Source organism: Falco peregrinus, chromosome 7, assembly GCF_023634155.1.
Source record: "Falco peregrinus isolate bFalPer1 chromosome 7, bFalPer1.pri, whole genome shotgun sequence".
NCBI classification, from domain to species: Eukaryota; Metazoa; Chordata; class Aves; order Falconiformes; family Falconidae; genus Falco; species Falco peregrinus.
In genome coordinates, this window is record NC_073727.1 from 76,852,254 (window position 1) to 76,861,222 (window position 8,969).

An 8,969-nucleotide genomic window follows, 5' to 3' on the forward strand; every position below is an offset into this window, starting at 1 on the left:
ACAGATTTGCAGAAGCAATAAAGCAAGTTCTTGGCACTTCTTGGCACTTGTTACTTCATGCATGTGATTACTGAAGAGATCAGACCACAGCAGTTGAGGTGATCTTTTGATGAAGAATTTGAAAATTTCCTTGGTGACTGTTTTAACATATCTTGGGTATGGGTATATCTCTTAATTTATCTTTTCTTCCACAGAAAGGAACAAGCAACATCTCTGTAACACACTCTGTCCTTGGGATTTTGAAGACTGAAAGTTCTAAGGTCTTTTCAAATATTTATGTCCCGTATGGAAGCACAGAATGCTGCTACCATGCCAACCAGCCTGCTAACATCTATTTTCAACAGACAGAATGCATATCTCCCCTGCTGATTTTGCCCAAAGCCTTTTTCATTCTTTTGACTTTCTACCTGTGTAAGTTGATAATTAGAAAACAAGGTAGCAATTATCAACTTTTTTAAAGAATAAAAGTCTTATTAAAATAAAATATTGTCTTTTTTCTCTTCTGTCTTAATATTTATAATTTCACATATTCTACTATTTTGTAATTATTCCTGTGAGATGCAGTGTACGAGCTGTTTACATGAGATGAATGGAAGCATGAAAAGTACATGCTCCATTAGACTCATAGTGTATTGCTTCTTAATTTACATCTTGCTTTGGGCAATGCAGGGGATTATTTCAGCAATTTCTGTATGGCTGCTTGAAATTCTGTAGATTTATCTCTCAAGGCTGCTTTTACTTCTGATTTGAAAAGTATTGGGTAGGCAGAAATTTCACCATGCATTTGTCAGATAAATTTCCTACTCATTTTGCTTATGGCAACATAGTGGCTTAAGGGAGGAGAAGCATAATGACCATGACCTACTGTAATGGGACAGGAAAATGTAGGGCTTGAAGACAATGAATATAATTACATTTTTTATGAATAATCATATAAAGATATTATTAAAGTATTTCTCTTAAGCAGCATACTCAAAATGAGAGTAAGAGTTAGTAAAATCAGCCTGAACAGATCTTCTTTATACTTCTCAGACTATTCCTTCTGCCTAATTTAAACACAGTAACATTGAAAATCATTAGTTAAATTAACATTAACCATATTAGGCAAATACTTTCTTGTACAAAGAATGTTTTCTCAGCATGACCCACCGATATGTGTGAAAAGCAATTCTGATGAAAAACAAGTTTGACAGAACATTGGGGTATTCTTAAGATCCACTTTCTCCATTTTAATCAGAATTTATAGTATACCTCTAGCATTCATATACATATATTTTTTGATGAGAGGAATTCTGCTAAGATGCTGAATACACCTTCCTCAGGCCATCAAAAGATGGGATTGGCATGGAAAAGCCCATCACTCCATGCCAAACATAACAATTTAGTAGCCTCTTCTGCTGGTTTTGGGTGGCGTTGTTAAATTTTAGTTTATGTGTGGCTGTGTTTTGCAGTTGTGATGAAAAGAGTGTTAATAATATACTGATGTTTTAGTTACTGCTAACCAGTGTTTAAATAGCATCAAGGTGTTTTGTGCTTCTCACACTGCCCCACCAGTGAGGAGGCTGGGGGTGCAGAAGAAGTTGGGAGGAAAGACAGCCAGGGCAGCTGACCCCAACTGACCAAAGGGATATTCCATACCATATGACATCATGTTTAGTGATAAAAGCTGTAGAGAAGAAGGAGGGACATTGGAGTTAAGCGTTTGTTTTCCCAAGTCACCATTACACATGATGAAGCCCTTCTATCCTGAAGGTGGCTAAATGTCTGCCTGAAAATATGAAGCAGTGAATTAACTCCTTATTTTGCTTTTCTTTGTTTTACCTATTAAATGGTCTTTATCTCAATGCATGAGTATTCTCACTTTTATCCTTCCAATTCTTTTCCCTTATCCAGCCAGGGGGGAATGAGTGAGCAGCTGTGGTGCTTATTAGCAGTTGGATGGTGTTAAATCACAACATTCCTCTGTGACTATGAAAATAGAAGGAATAGAGTAAATGCTGGAAAGCCATGATTACATTATTAAGACCAGTCTCTCAATCTGACCATAATTCAAGCAGAGTTCACATTCAGAATTATTTTGTCCTGGTTTCAACTGGGATAGGGTTAATTTCCTTCTTATTAGTAGCTGGTTTAGTGTTGTGTTTTGGATTTGGTGTGAGAATGGTGCTAACACACGGATGGTTTTGGTTGTTGCTGAGTAATGTTTATATTAAGTCAAGAACTCTTCAGTGTCTCAGGCCCTGCCAGCGAGAGGGCTGGAGGGTCACAAGAAATTGGAAGGGGACACAGCCAGGACAGCTGATCTGAATGAGCCAAAGGGATATTCCATGCTGAGTATATAAACTGGGGGAAGAAGAAAGAAGGGGGAGACATTTGGCATTATGGCATTTGCCTTCCCAAGTAACTGTTATGTGTGCCGGAGCCCTGCTTTCCTGGAGATGGCTGAACACCTGCCTGCCCGTGGGAAGTGGTGAATGAATTCCTTGTCTTGCTTTGCTTGTGTGTGTGGCTTTTGCTTTCCCTATTAATTTATTTTTATCCCAACCCACAAGTTTTCTACCTTTTACTCTTCCAGTTCTCTCCCCCATTCCACTGTGAGGAGAGTGAGTGAGCAGCTGTGTGTGGCTCAATCACTGGCTGGGGTTAAACCACAACAAGTTTACATAAACAAACAGAACAGTCACACATCTTCAACTTAAAGTTTGGAGTTCTAGTGCTGATGTATTTGACCTGACTTAAGATCTCCAAATAAAATGACTAAGTTAGGAGCTCAACTAAACCTGAATTAGTTTCTGGAAAAGACTGTCATGGTTCATCAACCACAGAGTAAGACAGTGACAGATGTCCAAATTACACAGCTAATTCTACAGTATCAGAGGGGATGAAACCGCCCTTTTCTAAATCCCACAGTATTAATCAAGCTGAAATAGATGTAGCCAATAAAGACAGATCAAATATTTTTTTAAAAGTACAAAATTTTATTTAATTTTATTTTTTTTTTTTAAAGGAACAGGTTTGTCACCATTGATTCACAGTATTTCTAGATACACAGCTGAGAATGAACTGTTTCACATTTCAAAAACCCTGATATAATATTTATCTCTGTTGCCTTCATGTTTCCCAAGTGTCTACCCTGGTAAGAAGGAAAGGAAAATTGTTTATCATAGCACACAGAAAAAAACTTAGAAGACCAATACTGGGTTCAATTCAAGGAACTGTCTGTCCTGCAACTTTTAAAACTAATTTGGACAAGTCCTAGTATTTGTCCAAATACTATCAATACTATCAAATTTAGTATTGAATAATAATTTGAAGGTGGATTCACAGGTCATTTGAACAACATATTTTAGGTATTCTCTCACTCTGTCTACTGTGTCATCTCAGCTGCTACATGCGTATGTATGTAGGAATGTGCCTATTTTCTCTCCACCTGAGGAAGCAATTGTTTCAGTGTATTACATTGCGCTGTAGGGCGAAGCTGGCTGATATGCAGCTCTTAAGCTACACGTAGCTCATAAAGAGTTTGGTGTACTCGTATATTAGCAAAAGCCCTGTGACCAGACCTGGGACCACAGCTGACCTCTTGGCTGTGCTTGACTGGGGTCAGAAGGCAAAGTATGAGAGACTGGCAAAGCCAGCATCCACAGAAGTTTCTGAATTGGGATGCCTGCCTGATCTACTTCTTAAAGAAAACAAGGGTTGGAAGAAACTCTCATATTTCTTTAAAAGCAAGTGTTTTGAGAGTTTGTCCATACTGTACGAAGCATGGGGAATGTATTTAGTGGCCTTCAGGGTTTTGGGATATGGTTTGGAGTCTTGAAAAGCTGGTCACCTTTGCTCTACATAAAATAGCTACTGATAGTTTTTTATACCTCATATTAATCACACCATGAATATTACACAATTTATATAATTCACATTCTGATAGCAAATATTAACAGCTGAAAAGTAACAATCTTATAAGACCTCAAGTTTCATCCTACTGTCAAATTATTGTTCTTAATTCAGAAATGAATGGTCTGGCATAGATATAAATGAAAGGAAAAATCACCAAAATTGTCATACTGCAAAAAAAGATAGATTTCAACAATTGAAAGTATTTAGCCTAAATAAAAGAAAAAAATAAAAAAGAAAAAATACTTGTATTATAAACCCTTGTCAAATGTGACTACTACCCCAAATTTAAATAAAAAAATATTTATTTTTCTAGGTAGAATGTGTAACATGTAATATATACATATCTGGACTCTCTACCATATAGTGATAGCCATGAACAAAGCTTGATCAGGATTCTAGAAAGGTTTAGTTTATGTAAATATGAAGATATTTTGTAGCTAGAGCTGTGAAAATATATAAAAGCAAATTTATTTTAAATAACTATTTGCCAATAACATGATTCTAATAATTCTGGAATATTTTGTGAATTTGTTTCAAATATGTTAACTAATTCCACCATAACTCACAACACTATCAGAGGGAACATAATGGGTGGTCTTCTTTTATGCAATAGATTACTGGCCAGAGTTTCTTATAGTTTAGAGAAGTTTTGAAAACTCTTCACAGCTTATTTAGTAGCAAACCAGTGTCAAACTGACTTAGGTACTCTATCCTTATTAATTTCAGTCATTCAGACTGTCTCACTCTTTCATATTTATCAGAATACCTATACAAATTAGAATTGTTGTAATGAAAACCTGAAAACAGTTTATAAAGGGCTCAGAAGTTACAACTACAGATAAGGACTGATTCAAATGCATATGCCAAATCTGAATAAAACTTTCTAACCTTACAGATGAATGCTTCAGCTACCATGCATTATGATGTAAATCTTGCCAGCCCTAGCTCTAAGCCAATATATACAAGAGAGTAAGTCAATTTTTAAAAGAAAAAAATAAAAAAAAAAGGAACTAAATGCTATGATGCTTCAAAATCAATGTAGTCTGCTTCAGTGTGCCTTCATGTTACACTACCTTGAAATAACTGAGATAGCTTGGACATGACAGCATAAAAGCCACATAAGTTATGTATATTTATTTGCATGTGTAGATATAACTTGATATTGAAATTAATAATATTAATAATGAGGTCAAATTTTATGACAAAACAAAAGAAATACGAGGACATTAAGAATCATCTTGTGCTATACATTCAAACCTATACAGGATAATTGGAAAGATGCATATATACAAGTATACGTGTATTAATATCAAACATATATTACTTAAAACGTATTTTTTATTACATTGTTTTGGTATATCTTTGGTAATGGTATGCATTTGAACTGATATAGCTTGAAAGACTTACATTTAAATTTTCTAAAATTATTTGATTTCTTTGTATAAGAACATAAAAATGCAAGATGCCATTTTAAACAGCAGTGTTCTGCTTTTTCCTGTAACAGTTAAAAGTTTTAACTTACAATATGTTCAAGTCACTAAGAAAAAAACATTGTTACTGAAACTGAAAATTACTCTGTATCTTTCTAAGCAAATAAGGCTTCTTATTCCTTTTTCTTCCAGTAATACTCATCAGACAATTGTTATTGTGAGGAAGACAAACTCAGCTGTCAAGAATATGTAAGTAGGAGATAGGATTATTCTTTGAATTAACTCTTTTTTGAATACTCAACTAATTAAAGAGTATTTTTGATTTAAACTTTAATATATCAGCTATTATTTTGCTTTCAACTTTAACTTCTGTCTGAAGGTAAAGAAATTTGATATTAGTCCTGTATTTTGGCGTAGAAGTTAGCTGTCTAATTTGCTAAGTGTTAGTTAAGTCTGTCGCATGAAAATAACACTCAAAACTGCTCCTTGATTGTAATTTAAGTCTGAAAGGGCTGTTTTGTGTTTGAATGTATTTCTAATGCTACTGTAATGCTTATATTAGAACACAGAAATTCTGCAAAAATAAAATCATGATTTAAGCAGCAGTGTTTGAAATTTTATAGTAAGATCAGCAAATAAGTTTATGAAATATAATATTGAAGTTATGCTTTCCATGATTGACACACCTGCCTTTATCACAGCACTCTCCAGACTATCAAGCTGTGACAAGATCTTTAACCTTCTCACACCAGCATACTCTTCATACAGTCCCTCTTCTGCCTTCTCCTCATCTCATCCAAGGCACACTCTCTCTTCTCTTGCTTTTTCCTCTCTCTGCTTCTTCCTTGGCTGCTCTCTCTTCATTGGCTCTCAAACACCAAGCAGAACCAGCCACAGCTGCACCTTATCTACATCGGCCAACCCACCGCCCCTGAAGCCAGCCCACAGCTGTATATTATCAATGCTAATTAACCCAGCTTCATTCCTCTACATAACCTGATCTCATGCCTGTGCTAACTGAAGTTGTACCAACAGCACATGTGGTTTATTTAATTTCTAAAAAAGGATGACAAGCATCCTTGTAATTTTCAGAACTTCATTGTGGGTATATAGCAGGACACTGAACATCAAAAATGTGTCTTATTGAAGAAGCCCTCCTGGAGGAGAACCACACAACAGAAGCAGAAAGAAAAAGACTCTTGTGCCTTCAGCAACAGTAAAAGTCATAGAACCACAGGAATATAGAATGTTTTGGGTTGGAATGGACCTTTACAAACCCTCCGGCCCAACCCTTATGCTATTGACAGGGGGCATCTTTCACTAGATCAAGTTGCTCAAAGCCCATTTCAAGCTGACCTTGAACACTTCCAGGGATGGGGCACCCCCAGCTTCTTTGGGAAGCCTATTGCAGTGCCTCACCGCCCTCACTGTAAAAATATGTCTTCCTTATGGCCAATCTAAATATCCCCTCTTTCAGTTTTAAACTGTTGTCCCTTGTCCTGTCAAGCCCCCTTTAAGTACTGGGAGGCTGTAATATGGTCTCCCCAGAGTCTTCCTCTTATCCAGGCTGAACAACCTCAACTTTTTCAGCCTGTTTTCATAGGAGAGGTGTTCCAGCCCTCTGATAACTTTCATGGCCCTACTCTGGACCCACTCTAACAGATCCATGTCTTTCTTGTACTGAAGACCCCAGAACTCAATGTGGTGCTCCAGGTAGGGTCTTACAAGGGCAGAGTAGAGGGGGAAAATCACCTCTTTTGACCTGCTCACCACATTTCTTTTAATGTGACCCAGGATACGATTGGGTTCCTGGGCTGCGAGCACACATTGCTGGCTCATGTCTCATTTTTCATCTGCCAGTATCCCCAAGTTGTTCTCCACAGGTATATAATTTGAGGAATTTGCAGCCCAACTGTAGTTTCCAGTGTTCAAAGAGTAACGCAAATTTTCTGATCAAAGTTTATGTGCACTCCTAACTTCTTTACTGACAGTAAGTTTGTGCAGTAGCATCAGTAAAAAAGTATTTCTTTGCATTTATAGCTGGCTAGAAGATTCCAGCACATGATAAGCCGCCCTTGGTTATTCACGTTTTCCTCAATCTCTTGGCTAGGTTACAGAATCTGATATACCTTGGCAAGAAGCCTGGACAGTTCAGGAAACTCTAAGTAAATACAGAACTACAGACTATCAAAAACATATCAAAGCTGGTCTGTGCTTTCTCTACTAGTTATGGTAAATTTCTGTTCATGACACATTGTGGCTTTTATCCAAGATATCTAAAAGACCCCCAGAAGTTCCAAGTTAATGATTGACAGCTTGGTTCTTCTAACGCAATGGACATCTTTACAAGAAGCACATAACCAACATCTTTTAAAAGGCAGATTTTTCCTTAGGAACTATTCCTAGTTAACGGAATAAATTCTGAAGACAGGAGGCTATCACTGACTATTAGTTGAACACCACAGATACCATGTTTTGAGATGTTTTATGGACTACAGATTGTATTCTCCCCAGGGAAATGCTTAATTATTTGTAGCAGTAGGAAGATTTTCTATAAATCTATTGAAATTCCCTTATCTGTTATTTCAGCCCATTAATTCTTCTCACACCACTGTCTCCATTTTATAGATATGTCTTCATATTAGAAGTCTCCTGGGATAACTCTTATTTATCTTCTCTAGTCTTTTCCCTCTCACCCCCTTCCCTTCCTTACTTTTCTTGCAGATCATATACTCCTGATCATTCTTGTCCTTTGCTTGTTTCTTTCCAATTTATTCACACCCTTCTTAAGCTGTAATGTCCAAAGACAAACACTGTAACCCTCTTTCTGTGGCCCCTATTATAATTTCTCTCCCAAACAGTTTAGCTGCCCTTGTACAGGAATCCAGATTTGATAAGTCTCAGTTCTTTAATCTTGATTCAGACTGCTGAAACAGATCTGTGAGATCGTCTGCACAGAGATAAGTAAGGTCAAAATTAGACAGATAGGACTGCTGAGCTGTGATCGTTATTAGGCCAAGGATTCAAGAGAGAAAACATCGACATGAAAAGATAAAATCTTTAAAAAAATAATGCAGGAAGGGTAGCTGGAGGCTGGCTGGGTTCTAGCCAAGGTCAGTCAGGAACTGCCAGGGCTGTCACTGTTGATGGAGTTGAAGGAAGGTGACAGTTCTGCTCTCCTGATGATGGCTCCTGGGAGCTGTGACTACTGACCCTTCCCTCCTCACCAACACCTGCCTGGCTGGGGAAGGCTCTCCAGGTGCTGTACTAGAGTGTGGGCACACCAGTTCTTAACCTCATAGTTTGCTAAATAATATGTGTTTTTAACATGCATTGGCCAAACTAATTGATCAATTAATTAAATTAAATTAAAAAAATAATTTCAAAACTGATAAAAATGGTTACCTGTATTCTGCCTGCAGTCTCTTTGTGCCCAGCTAATGCCTGAACAAACTGATCTAAAATGGCTGTAACAATGGTGTCCACAAACCGAGGTCTTACAAGTCTTGACTGGAGATGGCTAAATGTAAAACACTGCATCTTTCACACATCTGCCTCTGTCTTTGTCTACATAACACTAAATATTTTAAAAGAAAGATAAACCAAACTGTAAAAAAACATTCCCAATGTAATGCACCCACT

At 37.0% G+C, this 8,969-nt stretch overlaps 1 long non-coding RNA gene across 1 annotated transcript in view; it reads right to left on the bottom strand.

Moving 5' to 3' along the window:
- Positions 1-6,135, bottom strand: part of LOC129784901 (uncharacterized) — a 43,542-nt gene extending 37,407 nt beyond the window's left edge. Inside the window, exon 1 of the long non-coding RNA XR_008748119.1 lies at positions 6,014-6,135. This is a non-coding gene — a long non-coding RNA (uncharacterized LOC129784901). The remainder of the gene's footprint in view (positions 1-6,013) is intronic.
- Between the last annotated feature and the right edge of the window lie 2,834 nt (positions 6,136-8,969).